Below are 24,244 nucleotides of genomic sequence, written 5' to 3' on the forward strand. Positions count from 1 at the left end.
GGCCCTTAGAGAAAATGAGCCCTCTCTGAGGGCAACATGAATTTTGTCCTCTCTATGAATATTCACAGATTGGGGGCCATGCATAAATTTCTTGCCCTCAAAGACTTGTTTCACACGTCCAACCCCTATATCATTCTACTCCAAGAATCTATGCACTTGGCCCGAAATTTGGTATCATATTTCAGAAAGATGTTTCCTGAATGGCATATTGCGGCAATAGACTTTATTGGCCTCTCCAGGGGTCTAGTTGCACTATGGAACCCAAGGTGGGTTTTTATGAAGGCTTACTCTTGTTTTGCTGGCATTCTCTTGATGGGGAAAATTAGAGGTCTCCTGGGGCGCATTCACATTCTCAATATATACGCCCCCTATCGGGATAGGATCGGTTTTTGGGAGAAATTGGTGGATTCAGGGATCTTGGTACTGGATTCCCTCTTAATGGCAGTGGATCTCAACCTCACTATTGGATTGGATGCGATTTGGGGAGGTTCCTGCAGATTGGATCCCATTGCAAACAAATTAAAAGATATCATTTTCGACTATAATCTAGTGGATATTTTCCCTCCTTGACTTGCTCCCACATGGAATAATGGCAGGACGGGGGACATGCATATAGGCAAGCGACCAGATAGATTTTTATTACATGAGCCCCTGATTGAGAGGTTGGGGTACATCCATTCAGGGATTATCAACTCTTTTATCTCTGACCACAGGGCCATTATCTTAAAATGGAACATGGATGATCTCAGAATGGGGGTGCCATTCAAATTCAATCAGGTGTGGTTGGAGGACCCATAATTTGTCATACTTGTAAAGGACTTATGGACACATTTCAAGACACATGAGATTTATCCCATGGCAATTATGCTAGAGAAACTAGAGGTCCTCAAGGTGGTGGTTAAAAGATGGGAATGTAACAAGAAAAACCAATTGAATAAGGACCTTAAGGATATATTAGATGAATTAGATAGACTGAGCCTAAAACATCAATTTGGTAACCCTTATGAGTTATTGTTGACATCCATCAGATTACTGGAAAAAAAAAAAGACAATCTATCCTACATATCTAGGAGGTAATATGGAGATTAAAGAGTAGGGCTATATGGATTCAGGAGGGGGATCGAAATACAAAATTTTTCCACCAATATGCCAACCACAAAAGGAAGATTAACACTATCTTGGATATGAAGGAATCAGATGGGAATCTGATTCACAGACCACAAAACATTCAAAGGGAGGCAATTAGTCATTTTGAAGAGGCATACAAGCGCAGGGAGACCGAGTGTATTGAGGACAAGATCTGAGGAGTGGGTTCATACCCCACTATGTTTAATGGTGACTCAAATGATGCACTATTTAATAGTGTTACGAAGGAATAAATGCTAGAAGTGCTCAGATATTTCAATAGGGACAAATTCCCGAGACTAGATGGATGGATAATCAAGCTATTTATTCATTTCTTTGATAATTTACATGAGGACCTCCTAGCGATGGTGGAAGAATCCCACCTTCAGGTTTTATCCACTGGAATATCGATTCAACTTACATATCACTCATCCCTAATAGGAGGATCAATGGATCCTTCAAGGATTACCGACCCATCTCTCTGTGAAATCTCATCTATAAGTTAATATCCAAGATTATTTCTAGCAGGATCAAGCATATTCTATCCAAATTCATATCTCCCGAACAATTTGGATTTTTGCAAGATAGACAGATCCATGATGTTGTGGCTACTACACAAGAGTGTTTTCATTCTATTCACACAAAAAAGCTGAATGCGACTGTCATGAAGGTGGACTTGTAGAAGGCATATGATTTCCTGGATTGGGGCTATCTGTGGCTGGTTTTACATAAAATTGGCCTACAACCCAAAAACATTGATTGGATCATGGCATGTGTTTCAAATTTTAGATATATTGTGATCGTCAATGGATATCCCACTCGGTTTTTTGGGGCAAGCCGTGGTCTGAGACAAGGGTGCTCCCTATCTCTGTTACTATTCATCTTGGCCATGGATGGACTTAGTCTACATATTAAACAATTCGGGGTGGTGCGAGAATTTTGGGCTCTCGCATCGGGTCATAAAATTCATATATCACACAATTTTTTTGTTGATGATGTTCTTATTATGGGCATGATTTCTAGATTTGCTTGGTTGGCACTTTACCACATATTTTTCAACTTTGGAAACACCATGAGAGTTTTTGTGAATCATCAAAAATCCATAATTTTATATGGCAAGGGTAATGAGGAGGATATAACATATATAAAGGGTTTATTTGGGGTGGAGGCTAAGAGCATGGAGGGTGGTATGAAATATCTGGGTTTTCATATCAAGCCAAATAACTACAGAATAAATGATTGGGTGTGGCTGGTGGATCGTTTTTACAATAAGATCTCAGGGTAGGAGCAGAGATGTCTTTCTCTGGGTGGGATACTTGCCCTCACTCACTTGATCATTACAAAACTCACGATTTATTGGGCACATTTATATTGTATTCCTGGTACTATCATCTCAATGCTTAAGAGAATTTTGGCTTAGTTCATTTGGTCGGGCTTGGGTTCTGAACACAAATATCATTTGACTACCATGGTCTCAATTACTATACCTAAATTCATGGGTGGTTGGGGGATATTGGACCTGAGGCATTTTGGATAGGCGTTGTTGCTAAAAACCCTGTGGTGGGGCATATTCGGAACTGGCATCTGGGCGGACATCATAAGGAATAAATACCTAAAAGGAAAATACTTTACATTCTGGATGCGTAGGGAGCTCATTGGTGTTCATACGGGGTCTGCCATATGGCTCAGTCTGAACAAAATCCGACACTGTTTCCTGAGGTGCATTTGTTGGATTTTTGGTTCCGGGCACAAGATTATGATTGGCCTAGATCATATTATGGGCATGAAACTGGATTTCCACCTCTTAGATAGGCTCCTACATTGCATCAATGGCGTGGGATATTTTTCCTGGAACCAAGCCATTAGACAATGGAATGGAAATATCCCTATCTGGAAGGGGGCAAGGGAGATGGGCCTGGGGGGTCTGGAGGCGTTGGAATGGGATTAGATTGGATGGCTTGGGAGGATGAAGCGAGATGATGTTTCGGTAGCAGACTGCTGAAAATCCATTTGCTGCATCGACCATAATATTTTTGAGGTATGATGGTTCTATAAATTCTGGAAAACCAAGTTTCCTATCAAAATCATCTTATTTATCTGGCTTGTTTGGACAAACAAGAATTTGACCCGAGACAATCTTCATAAGAGAAATTGGCAAGTGCCTAGCATATGTGGAAGGAGGCAGAAGATAACGTACATATATTTCTCAAATGCCCATCTCATTGGAGATCTAGACGAAGATTGTTGGTCGAATCAATTTCCCTTTAATTTCTTTTGATAAAATCTCAGACTGTTTGACTTGGTGGAGTCAAAAATCCCCCTAGTGGCGATATATTCCCCTATCATTCTTGTGGGAAATATGGAGATGGAAAAATCACATTATATTTGTGGGTGTGAAGGGAGACAGTCCATGTGTGATTGACTATATTCTGGGTTGGTATTCCACTGCGTTGAATATCACCAATAGACACATTCAACCTACTATCCCGAAGACAGGCCCTGGGATAAAATATCTAGCTATGTTTTTTTATGGTGTCGCAGAGGGTCGCAGATGTGGATGTGGCTTCTGGATCATTATCTCTATGGAACAAGAATATTAGGTTCACTGGGGGGCTGGAAGTGGCACTAATATGAAGGCGGAGGCAATGGCTTTGTGGGGGCTACTATGGTTCACATCATTCCTGAGCATTCCCTCCATTCATATATATGGGGATTCACAGGCCATCATTAATCATGTTCGAGGTAGCATGTATATAAGGCAACCACATCTCCAAGGCTGGCTCATACAAATCATTACCCTCTAGAGGTCCACCAAGCATGCTTCTATACAACATATTGGAAGAGATTTCAATCAAAATGCAGACAAGATGTCTAAAATGGGTTTACTAGCTCCGTTGGATAGTATGCATATCAGGATTCAGATTGGAGGTTCCATACATGATGCTGGTGTTTTCCCTTTCCTCGGATGTCTTTTTCTTGGATGATGCACTACTATAATTTCCTCATATTTTTCTATAGGCAATCCATGTCCTTGGGCAGACTATCTGTTTTGTGAATCAAGACGTTTTCTTATAGATATATCTAGGTATTTATGTTTTCCTTTCCCACTTTATATATTTTGTTGGACTCAAATGAGACTATAGGGGTTTATGCTAGACCTTTATATATATATGGTTATCACTTACATACACTATTTTAATCAATGATATATACACTATTTTTTATTAATATAAAAAAATAATAGTGAAAAGACCCACGACTAATTTTGTTCTTAATACTTGCTCCGAGACAGGTTTGGCAATGCACAATCTTAATAAATTAATCCTATAATAAAATAAAATTTAGTCGGTTGTTGGGTTTGAAGTGTAATTTTTCAGATTTAGGATTAAATAAAATGTAGTTCGTCGTTACATGTAGTGTAATCTTTTATATTTTGTTTGGTAATTTGGTTATGACCTAACTATTCATATGATTTAAGTATATGTTTACTGATTTTTTATAATTTAAAATGAAATAGTAAGAGTAATGTTTTTAAACGATATAAATGTTTATAATTTAGAATAAAACAATTCTGATAAATTTTATATTTTATAATAATAATTTTTTTATAATTAATCATTATTGCTATCACGTAATTAAAATTTATTAATAGTAATTTTTTTTTATAATTAGTCATTATTGCTATCATGTAATTTTTCATACATGCTTTTATTGTACTCAGTAAATTATAATTCATGATCTGAATGTTTACATTTTAATAATTTTTAGCTGCAAGTAGTCATATATATTATTCTGGGGCGGATATGTCATAAAATTATTTTACTCGTGTTATCGCAATGCTAGTAAGGTTGAGGCTGATTTTTATTTCCATAGTAAAGAAGAAAAAAAAGAGAAGTGAAAATGTAAAGCTTTTGCACAATTTATTTGCTATTAAAGTAGGGAAATGGTCTGCATTAGTCTATGCACACTTGCTCTCTTGAAATAAATTAAATGCTTTGTAGCTATTATGGATGCTATGATTTTAAAAACATCGCTGCAAGTTATATCATCTTCCTCTTTACATAGATTCGGGACTGTAAAGAACAAACGTGCGTTAGTGGCTACTGCACATTTGCTCCCTTGGATTAATAGATGCTTGGTTGCTTTTATTGATGTTATGATTCAGAAGACCTATTTTTTTTACATAGACATAAATGAGTTTATCCTTATGGTTTTTTTGAGAGGTTGATTATTAAATCAAAAATATAGTTTAGTCTTCCATGTCTATTTGCATGGGAGGTTGCAATTAATAAACTAAATCTAAGAAGTATTTAGGTTTTTCTGCCACTATCTGAAAATAAAAAATAATATGTCACATATAAAAAATTGTATTTGGTCTAGAAAGCCGACGACCTTTTAATTTTAGCTGTTATAAAGGAATATGTCATTATGGAAGATTACAATATTTATCTTAGGGTTTATATAACTTTGTTTTATATTATTCCCTTGTGTTTATAATCACTTGGGTATATAGTTTTAATCCCTTGGGTTTATAATATCAATCATGGTCAATCATGGTCAGCCATGCTTCAACATCTCAATGTGATAGGGATTGTCTCAATATGAAAATCAACCATGGTCAACCAGGTTTATTTTAGGGTTTATAATATTTATCTTAGGGTTTGTATATCTTGGGTTTATAATATTAATCCCTTGGGTTCAATATTATTCGCTTGGGTTCATAATTCCTTAGCGTTTTAGTATTAATCCCTTGGGCTTATACTATCAATCATGGTCAACCATGCTCACCGATGTTTTATAGAATCAATCATGGTGAACCATGGGCCAATGTCGCATTTTGACAAAGATTGTGTCAATATGAAAATTAAACACGATTATTTTGACAAAAATGGTTTTAGTATTAATCCCTCAGGTTTATTATTCCTTTCGGTTTATAATATCAATCCCTTGTGTTTTTAATATCAATCCCTTGGGTTTATTATTCCCTTGGATTTATAATATCAATCATGGCCAAACATGGTCAATCATAGCCAACCATGTTCAATTATGGTCAACGATGGTCAAATGTCGCATTGTGACAAATATTGTCACAATATGAAAATCAACCATGGTCCAATGATGCATTGTGACAAATATTGTGTCAATATGGAAATCAATCATGGTCAAGCATTGTCAACCATGGCACAATGTCAAATTGTGAAAGGATTGTATCAAAATGGAAATCAACCATGGTTAACCATGTTTTACAAAATCATTCATGGTCAAGCATGTTCCAATGTCACATTATGACAATGATTTTCTTAGTATGAAAATCAACCATGAGCAACAATACTCCAATTTCGCATTGGAAAAAAGATTGTTTATATGAAAATAAATCATGGTCAAGCATGGTCCAACATCGCATTGTGATAAGGATTGTCTCAATATTAAAATCAACATTGGTCAACCATGTTTATTTTATGGTTTATAATATATATATTTCAGTTTATATACCTTGGGTCTATAATATAAGTCCCTTTGGCTTAATATTATTCCCTTGGGTTCATAATCCCTTGGGGTTTTAGTATTAATCCCTTGGATTTATAATATCAATCCCTTGGGTTTATTATTCCCTTGGGTTTATAATATTTGATAATATTTTAATTAACATAAATATTGTCTTAATATGAAAATCAATCATGGTCCTATGTCGAATTGTGACAAATATTTTCTCGATATGAAAATCAATCTTGGTCAACTATGGCCAACCATGGTTTGACTTCACATTGTGGCAAGGATTGTCTCAATATGGAAATCAACCATGGTCAACCATGTTTATTTTAGGGTTTATAGTAGTTATCTTAGGGTTTATATGTATTGGGTTTATAATTTTTATCCATTGTATTTATAATATCAATCCCATGGGTTTATGAATCTAAGGGGTCATATTCTTAGGCCTTAATATTATTCCCTTGGTTTTTTAATATTAATCCCTAGGGTTTATTATTCCCTTCGGTTTATCATATCCATCATGGTGAACCATGGATAATCATGGTCAACCATGTTTTATAAACTCAATCATGGTCGATCATGGTTAAACATCGCATTACGACAAAGATTGTCTCAATATGAAAATCAATCATTGTTTCAACCATGGCCCAATGTCACATTATGAAAAATATTGTCTCAATATGATAATCATGGCTAACTATGGTCTAACATGGTCAATTACTGTCAACATTGGTCAACCATGGTCAACTATGTTTTATAAAATCAAACATGGTCATCCATGGTCAACCATAGTCGAACATCACCTTCTAAAAAATATTGTTTTGCTATGAAAATAAAACATGGTTAAGCAAGGTCAACCATGATCCAACATCGAATGATGACAAGGATTTTCCGAATATGAAAATCAACCATGGTCAACCATGTGTTATCTTAGTGTTTATAATATTTATCTCAGGGTTTATATACATTGGGTTTATAATATTAGGCCCTTGCATTTAATATTATTCCCTTGGGTTCATAATCCCTTGGGTTTATAATATCAATCTCTTGGGTTTATTATTTCCTTATCTTTATAATATCAACCATGGTCAACCATGGTCAAATGTCGCATTGTGACAAATATTGTCTCAATATGAAAATCAACTATGGTCAACCATGGTCCAACGCCACATTGTGACAAATATTGTCTCGATATAAAAATCAATCATGGTCAAGCATGGTCCAATGTCGCATTGTGACAATGATTGTCTCAATATGGAAATCAATGATGGACAACCATGTTTATTTTAGGGTTTATGATATTCATCTTAGGGTTTATATACTTTGGGTTTATAATTTTAATCCCCTGGGTTTATAGTATCAATACTTTGATTTTATTAATCTAAGGGTTCATATTCCTAGGGTATAATATTGTTCACTTAGGTTTATAATCCCAACCAATCATAGCCAACCATGTTCAAATGTCGCAATGTGACAAGTATTGTCACAATATGAGAATCAACCATGGTCAACCATGTTCCAACGTCGCATTATAACAATGATTGTCTCAATATGAAAGTCAACCATGAGCAAACATGCAAAGATATACCTCAATTCAATTATTTGTACGCTCAAAACATCAATTTATGCATGACATAATCCTTTGGCCTTGAAGAGTGCGAAAAAATAATTCCAAAAACCATTTGTTAAAAACTATGTCATAAAGTAATTGCGATGGCCAACAATGGCTTTCTCATATTAGTTTGATAGGTTTATAGTGGAGAGATAAGGTTCACTTCCCAAGTATGACAAGCTTATTTTCATCGAAAGAAAGAAAATATTAATTTAATGCTAATGTTCACGTAATAATTAGTTATTTTAATTATTGTTAATTTTTAAATTGGTTTCCACAACTTTTATTTTTAAGAGTAGAGGTGAGAAAGGGAGGTATCTATGCAGGTATTCATAGAAAATGTATTATAAAAAATAAAGAAAACGAGGTATATAAATATGAAAATGAAAGTAAGTAGAATATTAAGAATGTTGGTGAGTAGTAGGGTTAAAAGTGGGATAAAGTATATTTTTAATTTATAAATATATAAAATAATAATGATAAAATGTGGGAAAAATATTTATAATTATAAATATAAATTTAATAAAAGTAGGAAACTTTGGATATATATTATTTAACGTGGAGAGTTATATTTATTAACAAATGAAAAAGTAAACGAAAATTTGTGTTTTTTCATTATTTGAAATTTATTTTTGAATGTATTAATGGATTCAACATCTTCAAAAACTTAGAGGACACCTAGATTTTGCATATTACATAGATTAAACTTACAATTCCAATAAATCCTGATTGGATTTTAAACAAATTATACAAGAAAATATGCTTGAAAAATATCCAAAACATTGAATAATTAAGCTAAATTAAGCAAGAATGGATACATGATAATTTTGATAAAACTTATGAAAAATCGAAAGAACCACATATACAAGTTTCAGAGAATATGATTCTTGAGATGAAAGAGGTGAACACTTCTTATACCATAGATACACTTTTATTGAGATAAAAGTAAAGGCTCCAAGCTTCTTACATATGTTGATGTAACAATAAACATATTTTCACTCAAGGGACATGCACAATTATTAAGATAAAGTTTATAAGAAAATGTGGAAAGGTACATATCATTTTTGGGGAATTACTACCTGCACACTTTCTCTTAACAATGTAAATAATGAAGGGCACTTGCTAAAGATGGCCCCAAAGGTGGAAATGGGGCATCATAAATGCATGCTTGCAGGAACACGTATATGTTGCTAGGAGCATGCACATTTTCATAGGCATTAATGGTTAACAAGCCCTAAACCATCAATTATGACAATAACTAGAGTGCTACATTAACATGGCTCAAAAGCATGCACATATTCCTATAAATGTGTGTACGTTTCTAGGAAAACACGTCTTCTTAGGAATATGCATCCATAGCTAGTGCAACTCAATTATATACACATGCAACCCATTTTTGTTTTTACTATTTCGAACTACAACACATGCTTAGTTATTCTCAAGCCAAGGTTTTCATCCTTGGTCTACATTATGTGCCAAGTTAATGAATTAGATCTTCTCTGGATTCTAGGTAAGACTTCTAATGGAATTTATTTGATTCTTTTTGTTTTACTTATTTTTTATTCAAATTTGGTTTAAAATTGAAATAATAAAAACAAAACTCTACCCCAAACATAAACACCATATTAAATTGTTGTAGACTTGGTTTCCATGATGCCTAGTGAGAACCCAACCCTTCCATCACCAAACTGCAACTTAGAATAACCCAATGCTAGAATTTATGCATCCTCGCTACTTTGAGGACATTCACACAACATTTCCAAAACACGAGAGAGTCCTAATTATTATCTCTTGTAAGTTTTCTAAATTAAATTTTATTGTCCATTTCTAATGCCAAAGTGATCCAGGTGGATGTTGGTGGCCACCACCTATCCTACTTGGACCCCCACAACTATCTCTTTAAGTTTTTCAATTTCCTTACTTGTAGCACAATTTAGTATTTTTAGCAGTTTTTCGGGTCCTGAACTTCCGGAACCGTTTTGAGGAACTAAATGACGTTTTTTGGGAAATCTAGGAGCAACATGGGTCCATGGACCGATGTTGGTCTTCCCAAAATTGTATTCCTCATATAGATCTTTATAACGAGCTATTGTGCGCATCAAACGGAGATCATATTCCAAAGTTACGACCCCCGGAAGTTGATGTACCAATTTACTCGAAACAGGGACCACAATTTGGGGTTTCATCTCCTAGGGTTAGGTTTTTAGATGTTTATAGTTTTCCATTATTTCTCAACAATAAAAAGGCCTTTGAGCCTCATTGTAACATAGTTCAGAGGCATGTAGCTGTCACATCTCTTCTCAGAGATAAGTTACCATCGCCCTAGCTGGTTTATTTCCATTTCTGTTTGTAAGCATATTTCAGTATTTTACATTAATGAAATGAAGTATTATTTCTGCTGCATCTCTGTATTTATGGTTATATCTGTAATTTGTTGTGTTCTTGTTAAAATTTGGATTAGTGGTATCAGATCGGTCTGCTTTTTCTCTGTTTTTCTTTGCATGTCCCCAACGAGGTCGGGATATAAGGAGTTAGGGCTTGAACTAGTCGAACCTTTGCAAGACCAGCCTTGCAAATCCCGACGACCTCCAATGGCGGATGATAAGAAAGACGAGGGGGCAGGAGATCCTATCAAAATCTTGCTCGAAGAAGCCCTTGAGCAACAAAGGAAGGTGATGATGGACAACTTTGCCCAGATCCTTCTGCGTATTAGAATTAATGGAGAATAGGTTATTCTTGTTACGTAGTTATGCATTCTACTTTTCTTAGTCATTTATTTTCTATTATTCAGGGATATGATTTGTTTTCCCTAACAAATTGTATCTATTTATTATTGGAGATTAATGTGAACCTTGTGTGGTGTTTTTTTTGTAGGAGCTCCTGGTGATCTGTACTTGTGAGCTCCTGTTGTGTTGGTTTGTCATTTCACATCTTCCGTGTGCAACTCTTAACATGGTATCAGAGCTGTAGGACTGTTAATCCTATAAGCTAAGTGAGGGAGGGACTGTAGCGAAAAAGTCGCAAGTCTTGTGTGGAAAGTGCGACAACCACCCTGTCATCCTTCTCCTCAACACCCTTTTAAAAAATCAGTGTGAGTGGTGGATAGACCTTCACGAATAAGTTTTGTTTTTCGGCAAAGATCTTCGCGATACCATAGTGAGTAAAAGTGCTGAGTGGATCAGAAGAGAAAGTTGGATACGAGGGTTCTGTGGTGGCTAAAGTTGCGCATTTTTTTTCTTTGAAAGCGTGAGTCAATGTGTAAGCTTTGAGCTAGCAGTGAGGCAGTGTGATTGGTAGTGGAAGTGTGGTGGTGTTGCGTCGTAGAAGACCCAACCATCCTACTTTGTGGATCTAGGTTCAATCAGATCATAAAGAAGTGGAAGCCTTGGATTGAATCCCTCGTGCTCTGCTGGTACTTCCTATCGCCAGGAAGGTCATCATATCCGTGGGAGGTGCTGGAGCTGTGGAACATTGAGCAGAGGCAGCGTCTTTTGGTGGGATCCTCCAAGTTCTTGAACGCTGGAACAGTGAGCAGAGGTGACCGAACAGAGTCGGAGCCAGAGCTGGTGTATTGATAGAGCCCTGAAGCTGCGAAAACTGGTGCAGCTGATTTGGTGGAGCGATCATGATGCCATGGGCTGTTGAGAAGAAGTAATATGTAAAGGTGGATAGGTTCCTGTGCAATTGTTTGAGAGGTTGTTTGCTAAGGAGGCTACTAGTGAAGTCAGTGAGGAAGTGGAGAGGAGCCGCAGGTGTGGTGAAATTGGTTGGTGAAAACTGAATGTGCCATTTTTTCTACTTTCTGGTGTGGTCCCTTAATTGCGGTGGTCAGATAATTAAAGAATTTTTAATTAAAGTTTTTTTCAAAACATTAATTAAAAAAAAAAATGAGTTCTTTTATTTGAAGGGATTATTATCTGATGGTAAGGGGGTGTTTACAAAAAAAAAGGAATCTGGGGACGGCAATTTTTTTTTGTAAAGGAGATCTAGGTTTCTTTAAATTATTGAAGATTTTATTCATTCAAGATTAATAATCAAATTGCTAAAGCTTATCTCAATGAGAGTAATAAGCTTGATGGTTCCAATTACACTAATTGGAAGTTTAAGCTATAGACTTTGCTTGAGGGACAGAATGCCTATGGCATTGCCACTGGTGATGAGGTCAAGATGACTATTGCAACCGGTGGATCAAATACAACAATTCAAGATTGGGAGAAAAGGGATATGAAGGCAAAGGTTCTCCTCAAGTTATCAATCAAAGATTGCATCATCCCTCACATTCGAGATTGCAAGACAACGAATGACATATGGATGATTCTCAAAGAAATGTATGAGATCAAGAACACCAGTCAAACTTTGTACATCAAGAAGAAGATTCTCTCAATCAAGATGGAGGAGAATGAGTCTGTTTCTTCATTCATATCCCGGATAAAGGAGGTTAAAGATAAACTTACTGATATTGGTCAGACTGTGGCGAATGATGATCTAGTGACAATTACCATGAACAGCATGAAGGATGGCTATCAGATGTTTATAATGGGATAGAATGCAATAAATAAGCCTCCAGGCTTTGAAGAGATCACTTGGATCTTGATACAAGAAGAGGAAAGGAGGTTTTCTCTCAAACCTCAAAATCCAGATCTTGCATTGATGACAAAGTTCAAGCTAAAGGGGAAAGCAGAGGTTGATCAAAGGAAGGGCAGCGCATCATGAAAAAGGACACCACAAGGTATGACCTCGCATAAACATGACTCTAATCCTAAATGCTTTTATTGTGGTAAGATAGGCCATATTGCTAAATTTTTCCATAAGAAAAAGGTAGATGGGGAGAGGTATAAGCAGAGAAGACATGCAGGTCATCTGGCTGATGGAGCTCAAAACCAGGATGTCAGATTATTTATGGTTGAAACTGCACTAGCTACTGAGGAGGATGAATCAAATATTTTCTTCTTAGATTCTGGAGCCTCCTCACATATGAAAGGTAAAAAGCAATGGTTCAGAAAATAGAGAATCCAACACTAGAGTAAAAATATACCTTAGATATAATAGAGGGTACGAGATCAAGGGACATGGATATGTTCTTGTTACTCTACCTGATGGAAAGATCAGGAATATATCTGATGTGTGGTATGTTCCTGGTATAAAGAAGAACCTGATTTCTGTATCAAAAATTACAGATCGGGATCTCAAGGTAGAATTCTTTAAAACTCATTGTATTATTAAAGACATGTTGGACCAGATGAAGCCTATTTCTATAGGTATTCATATAGGAGGAATCTACAAATTGTATGTAAAGCGTACACCACAACAACCATTGATGTCATCGAATAAGTCTGCAGAAAATTTGTGGCATTCGTGACTTGGGCACATCAATTCTAGTGACCTTCTTCTGTTGCAGAACAAAGGTATGGTAGATGGTATTCCTATTTTGAAAAGATTGCATATTGATTGTGAAGCATGTGCATTCAGTAAACAACATAGAGATGAATTTCCTATTGTTAAAGATAGGAAACAAAGGGATACACTCGAACTTGTACACACTGATTTATGTGGCCCTATGGATACAAGATCGTTAGGTGGGGCCTACTATTTTCTAATCTTTGTTGGTGACTGTACAAGATTCACATGGGTGTATTTTTGTAGACATAAGAGTCGTGCCTTTGAGTATTTCAAGCAGTTCAGGAATATGATCGAGAAGCAGACAGGAAAGTTCATCAGGATTCTTTGATCAAATCAAGGCGGAGAATTCAAGAAAGGGGATTTCAACAAATAATGTAAAGATCATGGGATACAAAAACAATTTACAACACCTTACACTCCTCAGTAGAATGGAGTAGCTGAGAGGAAAAATGGAACACTGGTGGAGTGTGCTCGCAATATGTTGAAAGGTAAGAATCTAACTAATGGTTTTTGGGCAGAAGCTGTTAATACTGCAATGTATTTGAAGAATAGGATTCCCACTAAAAGTCTTGATTATAAAACTCTGTTTGTAACATTGTTTGGCTTCAAGATTGCATTAAGTCATCTTAGAGTATTCGGTTGTAAAGATTTTGCGCATGTTCCTAAAGAAAACAAGAAGTTAGATTCAAAAGGCCATTAAATGTACCTTCATTGGATACTGCAGTGAGTATAAGGCTTATAAATTGTTTGATCCTTATACTCACAAGGTGTTTGTTAGTAGAGATGTAGTATTCCATGAACAGGTTGATGATGAAAATCCTGTTCAAGGTAATGAAGAATGGCATGTACCGTTACTTTCAGATGAGGATGTTGAAACAGGGATCAATCAACAACAACAACAACAGCAACAACAACAACAACAACATCAACAACAGGATAAAGAGGAAGAAATTGAATTCAGTCCACAAAGAGAAGAACAGAGCAGAATAGTTGCGACCCCACCACTCATGAGATATAGCAGGTCGAAACCGTTACCAGCAAGATATAGCGATTGTGCGCTCATGACTGCCATGTTAAACATTGGAGAACCTTCTAATTTTTATGAATAAAGTAGGAGTTTTGAATGGAAGGAAGCAATGAAGGAGGAATATGAATCTATTATTAAGAATAATACTTGGGATCTAGTAAAGCTTCCTCACGATAAACAACCCATAGGTTGCAAACGGTTATTTAAGTTGAAATTTAAAGCAAATGGCTCTATTGATAAGCATAAAGCAAGGTTGGTTGCAAAGGGGTATTCCCAAAAAGAAGGTATTGATTTTGACGAAAAATTTGCCCCTATTGCAAAATTAAATACCATTAAAAGAACAACATCAAGAAGTTGAAGGACACAGGAAAGTGGTGTGAGATCTATAATAGCCCCACTCACAACACAAGTGAGTGTCATACCAAGCAATCGCTGGTGGCCGAGTTGACGGCTTCAGAATCAGATGCATGTTCCGAACCTGAGTCAAAACCGGACAAGGGGAATCGAAAAGGGAAGCAGATCATTGACGCGAAGCCCAGTGCCACTGTTGCGACCACCAAGATCTAGAAGAATGAGCCCGAAGATCCAGAGGAGGGAGAGCGTCTTTTCCACTCATAGATGTGGGTGAAGGGTTCGTCGCTGCAATTCATTGTTGTGAGTGGGAGCCAAAAGAACCTCATTTCAGAAGAGGTCATGAAGTGGTTGGGCCTGTCAACTACACCACACCCGCAACTCTACAGTATCGGGTGGCTTGACCAAGGACGAGATCTCTGAGTTCGCCAATAGTGCCACCTTCCCTACAACATCAAGACCTTCACAAACGAGGTATTGTGTGATGTTGCACCTCTAGATGTTTATGATGTATTATTAGGCCAACCATACTTGTGGAGGCAACATGTTGTGTATGAGTCATGCTGTCATTATTTCTTTCTGTAATTCATTATACAGGATACCAGAGGTAGCCCCACCTACCACCACCTCTTTTATCACGGCTAAGAAATGCATCAAGATCATCTCCCATAATAGGAAATTCATTTTCTGTCTGGTTCACTCCCAAAGTAAGGGGAAGATCGTAGCCACATCCATGACCCCCGCGAAGGGTTCCTCCTCGCAGCAGCAGAAACAGATGGATACGGTCATGAAAGAACACATGAACATCTTCTCCTCACCCACAGGGGTACCGCACAAGTTTCAGGTGGGCGATAAAGTCTGGTTGCATCTGTAGAAAGAACGCCTTACAAAAGCCCATCAGAAGCTCAGGCCACTTCGACATGGTCCTTACAGCATTACCAAGGCTGTGGGAAACAATTATTTGGAGCACAACATTCCTCCATTCCTTTGCTTATACCGAGTGTTCAATGTGGAACGCCCTCGACCATGCTTCCCACCATTACTCGACACATCAGAGATTGCAAAACAACTCACCAGGGACCAGGTTCAGTAGATGGAGGAACTCAACCAATGGGGACCATTGCTGCCTAAGGGGGAGGAATGATCCAGGTGGATGTTGGTGGCCACCCACCTATCCCACTTGGATGCCGACAACTGTCTCTGTCATTTTTTCAGTTTCCTTATTTGTAGCACAATTTACTATTTTTAGCAGTTTTTTGGGTCCTAAACTTCCAACGCCGTTTTGAGGCCCTAAACGACATTTTTTGGGAAACCTAGGAGCAACATGGGTCCATGGACCAATTTTGCTCTTCCCAAAGCTGTAGTCCTTGAATATATCTTTCTAACGATCTATTGTGCACGTCAAACGAAGATTGTATGCCAAAGTTACGACCCCGGGACGTTGATGTACCAATTTACCTGAAATGGGGCCCACAGTTTGGCATTTCATCTCCTAGGGTTAGGTTTTTGGATGTTTAGGGTTTCCATTGTTTCTCAACAATAAATAGGCCTTTGAGCCTCATTGTAACAGAGTCAGAGACATGTAGCCATCACATCTCTTCTCAGAGATAAGCTACCATCGCCCTCGCTGGTTTATTTTCATTTCTGTTTGTAAGCATATTTCAGTATTTTACATTAATGAAATGAAGTATTATTTCTGCTGCATCTCTCTATTTATGGTTATCTCTGTAATTTGTTGCGTTCCTATTTAAATCCGAATCACAAAGACTTATTAACTAATATTTTCAATTACGGGTATATGATGTAGGAATACTATAGAATTGGTCTAAATAGAAACCATATTAAATACCTAAACATTACCAAACAATATTTGTTGTCATTTTTTGCCGATTAAATAAACAATCATCTTTTTTTAGTCAAGAAAGAATGGATTTGTATGGATTAGTAAACCAACTTGTCATTTCAATATTATTAGATGGATAGGGGTTCATGGTTTTTGAAAAAATCCTTGTAATAATATTGAGGTATATATCTATTTCTTGAGGATATTATGGGTAGAGTTTGGGCTATGAAATCCATGTTAGCTACTTAGAGATGGGAGAATTATAGGGGGTTGGTTGTGGGTCTCCACAAGATTTAAAACTACTAGTTGCAAGCTAGCATTAGTTCCTCATCCACTTACATGATGGCCTAATATCCCCTGACTAGCATTGTTCAATAGTGGATACCATTATTAAAACTAAGATAGAAATAACTAGCTTGACTCGCACCCTAGTGTAGAATGGCACCCTTTTAACATCATTTTGCCGGGATTCACCAACACGAGATGTCTGTAGAGGGGTTGCACCATCAAATTCTACACCATTGTTCAATTAGGAGAGACCACATGGAAGGTCATGTGAGTCTCACAGATGTACCAATTGTGGACATACTTGTTATGCCTTGTTACATGCCAATAAATAACATTCTTTTAAGGTGGAGGTTATTATCTTGATCATCATTTCATTCTTCATTATATATATTTGTGTGTGTGTGTTTCTCTTGTTCTATATATATCTAATTATTTGTTGTTTGCAATTGCTATGCTCTAGGGGCACTCCCCCTCTATGGTTGATGCATTAGTGTACCACTGATACTACAATAGAATCTGTTTTTTTATTTGGTGTACCACACCCTCAGGTATAGTGAATTAAAATAATCCCTCCTTGTAAAACATTTCATATGTTTTTAGATTATATTATAGATTCTTTTAATTTGGGTATAACTATATATTTTATTTAATGTTTTTACATACTTTAATGACACTAGGAAAGAATCCATACCCACATGGGATTAACATATAATCCCCTTTAACGTCATGTTCCAACCTCTTTTTTTTAAATATTTACTTCATTATCTTGTTATAAATGTGCATGCATGTTGTGTCATTTTCTCATTTGTCCACTATGCTATCAAGAAGTTTTGGTTAACTAACTAAAATATTATAAATGTGCATGCAGATTGTGTGATTTTCCCATTTGTTCGCTATTCTATTGAGATATCATTCACCACCATCCACTATTCCTCTATCAGTTGTCTGTCAGAGTTGTCACAATGCCTCAAACTTTGGGATCCATCTTATCTCCATTAGGGAACTTTTGTCATTGCTACAATCCATGGTTGTTTATAGTAACCTGCCTCCACCACCTTTTCCATCCCATCCACCTATAAAGGCTTCATCTATAGAACATCCAACGATAAATAATGTGCCGACTCTCCCCCACAAAACCCTTTTCACTACCATTTTTCTAGATGATGTTTTATTTTTCCCTATAGGACAAAGGGGGTAGTAGTAAGAAAATTTTATGTCAATAAAGTAAGAAGTGTATGATGGTATCGAAAAGAGGTACTCATCTAAGAAGTGATCATATGGCATGCCTTTATTTGCGAGGTGTAACATAAACCTTAAATAAAATATTTAAATAACCATCTTAACTAATATATTTTAATGTCAATTTCATATATATATATATATATATATATATATATAATATGGGTGTCGATTAAAATATTTCAATGTCATCCACACTTCATCTCACTATCTAAACCATTAAGTATTATTTAAACCATGAGAATCAAGGTTCAAATGCATGATGGGTAAAGACAAAAAAATATATATATATAATAAAAGAATTGAAAATAAAAAATTCCATTACTTGACAATAATTAATGAAGAGTAACAATTTTACATTTACATTTTGAGGCCTTTTACCTTATTTTAGGGAATTTTGTTTAAAGTTTTGTTGGAATTGCAAATTTAAGCTAGGTAATTTACATAAAGTGTTCAAGGAGATATTCAAAGAGTTAGATCCATTTATGCATAAGTAAGTGCAATTTAAACAATGAAGAATTAAGATCTCAAGAAAAATTGTATCATCAAAACATTTTATTCTTGTATTCCTCAAAATGAAAGAGATGTGCCATTCTTTCCATTCTCATCATAAAATTATATGTATAAAGAATTATTGTAGTTCTATCATAGTCACTAATTTAGTAAGCATCCGGAGAGATCAAAACTTTTTTGGACTCAAAACTTGAAAAAAAGGTTGAACTTCAAGATATTTGATCTTTCTATACATCTGATTGCAATGCATCTATACTAATTTTAAATAGAAGATATAAAGTAATTGAATTGTGTAAAGTTTGATTTTTTTCAACTTTAAATTTAATAAAGAAAAGTAATAATAAGAGAATTTACCAGAAAACAAATTATCTCTTATAGACAGTAGGTCATGTGTGGAAGGTTTAAACGTTAACGAAGAGGTCATATATGATGTAGAAGGCTTGAATGTTAACAAGGTTCCGAGAAGATTCTTGGAATTAAACCAATATTCTATGATCCGATTGAGTGGAGACTCGAATGTGGGGATGTGAAAATGGACAGATCCTGGCCCCACTCCGCACTGCAACGGATATCCAGGACATCATATCTTGCGAGGCAAACAATGGAAAGACAACGAAGGAATTTCCTGGATGTTTAAAAGTGGCCGGAATCTCCCGCAAAAAAATTTCAAAAAATCGTGTAGAGGCAGTCTTTGAATCATGTTTTTGATTGTGGAAATGGATTTAGCACCATTAAAAACATCTAGGACACATAAAAGTTTGAAGTTTAACAGCTATAACTTGGATTTACAAAAATCCTTGCTAGATTTTCTCTAAATATGACCGAAATTTCCATAACTTTCCCAGCAATTCCTCTAGCTAGTTAGACTACACAAAAATATTGTCATAAAAAATGGTGGTGTCAACGTGGTAAGCACATCTCCAATATTTTCTGAAAATACCTTTAATTAAACTTATAATATTTTGAAAAAGGTTTAATGGTTAATAATTTGTATTTTCTCTTAAGAAGCTACATGTTCAAATCCAGTGAAATAGAGACTATATATGTGGAATGATGTAAACCTCTTATAAGGTTTCTGAATGTATTAATATCAATATCATAATAAGATGTTTATAATGGGGAGTAAGATGTTTATAATGGGGAGTGTATTTTTGGACATTTTATGTTTTTAATGATTTTATGGGGTCGCCTACTCTTCTAGATAGCCAAGACACAACAGGCCATGTACTCAACGAGATTTGAACCTCCATCTCGTGGGTTTCACCCAACGAAACTTACCGTTAAACCCCATATCACTGTACTATTTTGATCATTATATTTACCAAGTGATCTCTACAACAAGAGGGGCAGAATCATGTGCTGAGACTGGAATACAAATTCTAGGTGGATGTGGAGTATGCATATGCAATGGTTGAGGCATCAATTTTCGTATTCGACACAACTTCAAAATTTCTTTACTGAGGCATCACAACCACCAAAACAAACACATCAAATACACAGACATGCTACCTATTCTCATTCATAATACGGCTTCTATTCTATAGAGATGCTACCTATTTAACATTCATAATACGGCTTCCCCCGTCCCGACTGTGTCCTCCATACCGATCACCACCATTGTGATCAGAACCATATTTATTAATCCTACTACCACCTCCATAACGACCACTTCTAATTCCATATATATCACCTCCACCTCCCCGATATTCGTCTCCATTAGGGCATTCCATAGCAAAATGACCAAGCTGACCACATTTAAAGCACTCTAAATTGCCACCACCACTATATCCTCTTCCACCTCCACCACCATAGCCACGGTCACCACGATCTTCCCCATCACTCTTTGGCTGAGCTCTATCAACGGTTATCGAACGACCATCAAGACTCATCCCATGCATGGAATCTATGGCATCTTCCATGGACTTCCTGTCATCAAATGTTACAAACCCAAAACCTCAGGAACGACCAGTATCCCTGTCAATGACAACCTGAAAGTGTATTGTATATCAGTTCAGAACATGTCCAGTAATAATAATTATTATGCAGGTATAACATTAATTATAATAGTATCTCAATCGTAAATTAGAATCCATGAATGTTAAAGAGAGAAGGACAAAGAAAGTTACCATAATAAGTAGTTAGAAAGATTTGATGATGATAAAACACATATCATGCTGTCAAGATAGGAGTATAAATACAAGAATCCAGACACCCTAATATACTACTTATCTACATAAATGAATCTAATCCCTCAAGCTTTGTCACCTAAGCCAAAGGTAGAAAGGGTCTTGTCTGAAAGAGAGTTTTACGACCAATAAAATACAAAAACACCCTACGTTTTCAACATATAATAAAGCTAGGAATTCACTCTGCAATTTTCCTTTCAATAAATAAACGCAGATTTTATTGGGAGAGCACCAAACAGAATACAAGTGACAGGTGGAGGGGAAGAGAAGCTTACTTTTGCCTCAATGAGATGACCAAAATTGTGAAAAGCATCTTCCAAATTCCTGTCAGAGGTGCTCTACGACAGGCCTCCAACGAAGCGGCCATATTCCGGAGCGTCCGACATGGCTTAAATTTCTTTAGAAACCCTAATCTACAACTAAGAGAGGAAAGAGTTGTAAGAAAGATTTAATATGCTTAAGCAACCAGTGAAAGTGCATCAACATTAAAAACGACAAAAGAAACATATTTCGACAAAAAAGGACAGAGAATGGAAAATTCTCAAAACTTAAAACAAAAGATAAAACTAATCTTTATCGGGAGCTACTGTCATCTCAGGACTACATTAAGAGAACAAATTTGAGATAAATATGATAGCATCTCGCCAAAGTAACTGTTTTCTTCTACGTTAAACTACGCGGGCCAAGATCATCTAGGGTTACAGAAAATGAATACACAGGAGATGGAGGTTGCAAAAAAACTTGTACAATTTTACCATTCCACAAGGACTACATGATCACCACTGCAGAGCCTTTAAAGCTAAAAACTATCTACCTTGAAGATTTCAATCAAAGAAAAAAATGATAAGAAAGACCTACACCGAACGAAGTTACCTCAGATTTCGCAGTCAGATTCGGTCTCAAAACACCGCTGTTACTGAAGAAACTTACACTACAAATGCTTCTATGCCTACTCCGCAATGAAAACCTGGGATCACTTCTAACCCTACGCCTCTCTCAAATGAAATGAAATGATGTGAAATGGAATGGATCACATGTTAATAGACTTTTATAAATTACCGTCCAAGATGGCGGAGCGTGGTCCCATGAGAAGGGGTCTCGTGCTTATCCTCCCTATGTTCGTGGTTTTAGGAAAAGGGCGGTCACATGGAAGAGGGCGGGGGTTCTATGACAAATATAAAAGAGCCCAGAAGGAGGGGTATTAATGTCAAATTAAAGCTTTGAGTGTTGGAATGGAATGTGTCATTGTAAGATAAAAATTAACATAGTATAGACGAATCTTATTAAGTGTTTAAAGTCCTTGTTATCTATAGTAAAGGGCTAGATGCCTTTGCCTTCACTAATAAAGTTAAATACTTTCCATTATTATTATTATATTTTATGTTTTTTTATCTTTTCTAATATTGAGAAAGTTGTTAATAATCATTATATATATTTTCTCAATATGAAAATCAACTATGGGAAACCATGCACCAATGTCACATTCGATAAAGATTGTTTATATGAAAAATCAATCATGGCCAAGCATGGTCCAACATCACATTGTGGCAATGATTGTCTCAATATGAAAATCAACCTTGGTCAACCAAGTTTATTTTATGGCTTATAATATATATCTTTCGGTTTATATACCTCGGGTTTATAATATTAATCCCTTGGGTTTAATATTATTCCCTTGGGGTTTTAGTATTAATCCCTTGGGTTTATAATATTTAATAATATTTTTATTAACATAATAATAACTAATAATATTTTAATTAACATAAAGGTTGTCTCGATATGAAAATCAACTATGGTCAACCATGGTCAACCATGGCCAATCATGGTCAACCATTTTTTATAAAATCAATCATGGTCTATGATGGTTGAATGTCGCATTGTGACAAAGATTGTTTCAGATCCAATGCCTCATTATGACAAAGATTGTCTCAATATGATTATCATGGTCAACCATGGTCTAACATGGTCAATTATGGTCAAAGTTGGTCAACCATGGTCATCCATGTTTTATAAAATCAAACATGGTCATCCATGGTCAATCACAGTCAACCATATTTGAACGTCACATTATGACAAATATTTCTTGATATGAAAATCAACCATGGTTAAGCAAGGTCAACCATGGTCCAACATTGCATTATACAAGGATTGTTTGATTATGAAAATCAACCATGGTCAACCTTGTTTATTCTAGTGTTAATAATATTTATCTCAGGGTTTATATACCTTGGGTTTATAATATTAGGCCCTTGGATTTAATATTATTCCCTTGGGTTCATAATCCATTGGTGTTTTAGTATTAATCCCTTGGGTTTATAATATAAATCCCTTGGGGTTATTATTCCCTTGCCTTTATAATATCAACCATGGTCAAATGTCACATTGTGACCAAGATTGTCTCAATATGGAAATCAACCATGGTCAAACATCGCATTGTGAAAAATATTGTCTCGATGCGAAAATCAATCACGGTAAACCATGGTCCAGTGTCGCATTGTGACAAGGGTTGTCTCAATATGGAAATCAACCATGGTGAACAATGCTTATTTTAGGGTTTATAATATTTATCTTATGGTTTATATACTTTGGGTTATAATTTTAATCCCTTGGGTTTATAATATCAATCCTTTGGGTTTATTAATCTAAGGGTTCATATTCCTAGGGTATAATATTGTTCACTTAGGTTTATAATCCCAACCAATCATAGCCAACCATGGTCAACCATGGTCAAATGTCGCATTGTCACAAATATTGTCCCAATATAAGAATCAACCATCGTCGACCATGTTCCAATGCCGCATAGTGACAATGATTGTCTCAATATGAAAGTCAACCATGTTGCAACATCACATTCAGAAAAAGATTGTTTATATGAAAATCAATCACGGTCAAGCATGATAAACCACCTTCCAACGTCGAATTGTGAAAAGGATTGTCTCAATATGAAAATCAACCTTGGTCAACCATGTTTATTTTATGGTTTAAAATATTTATCTTCAGGTTTATATACCTTGTGTTTATACTATTAATCCCTTGGGTTTATACTATTAATCCCTTGGGTTTAATATTATTCCCTTGTGTTCATAATCCCTTACGTTTTTATTAATCAACCATGTACACCCATAGTAAATAATATGTTGACCATATTTAACCATGTTTGACTAGCACAA

General features: G+C 35.9%; 2 pseudogenes across 1 annotated transcript in view; both read right to left on the reverse strand.

Annotated features, from left to right (window-relative positions):
• Positions 1 to 24,244, reverse strand: part of LOC149218602 (glycine-rich RNA-binding protein RZ1A-like) — a 270,714-nt pseudogene that overhangs the window by 190,260 nt on the left and 56,210 nt on the right. The gene's annotated exons all lie outside the window — the stretch shown is intronic.
• LOC149218604 (glycine-rich RNA-binding protein RZ1A-like) lies at positions 20,442 to 21,460 on the reverse strand (annotated as a pseudogene).

The sequence above is a fragment of the Pinus tabuliformis genome, chromosome Q (genome assembly GCF_031772625.1).
Source record: "Pinus tabuliformis cultivar Carrire ecotype Pingquan chromosome Q, CPIR1, whole genome shotgun sequence".
NCBI lineage: Eukaryota > Viridiplantae > Streptophyta > Pinopsida > Pinales > Pinaceae > Pinus > Pinus tabuliformis.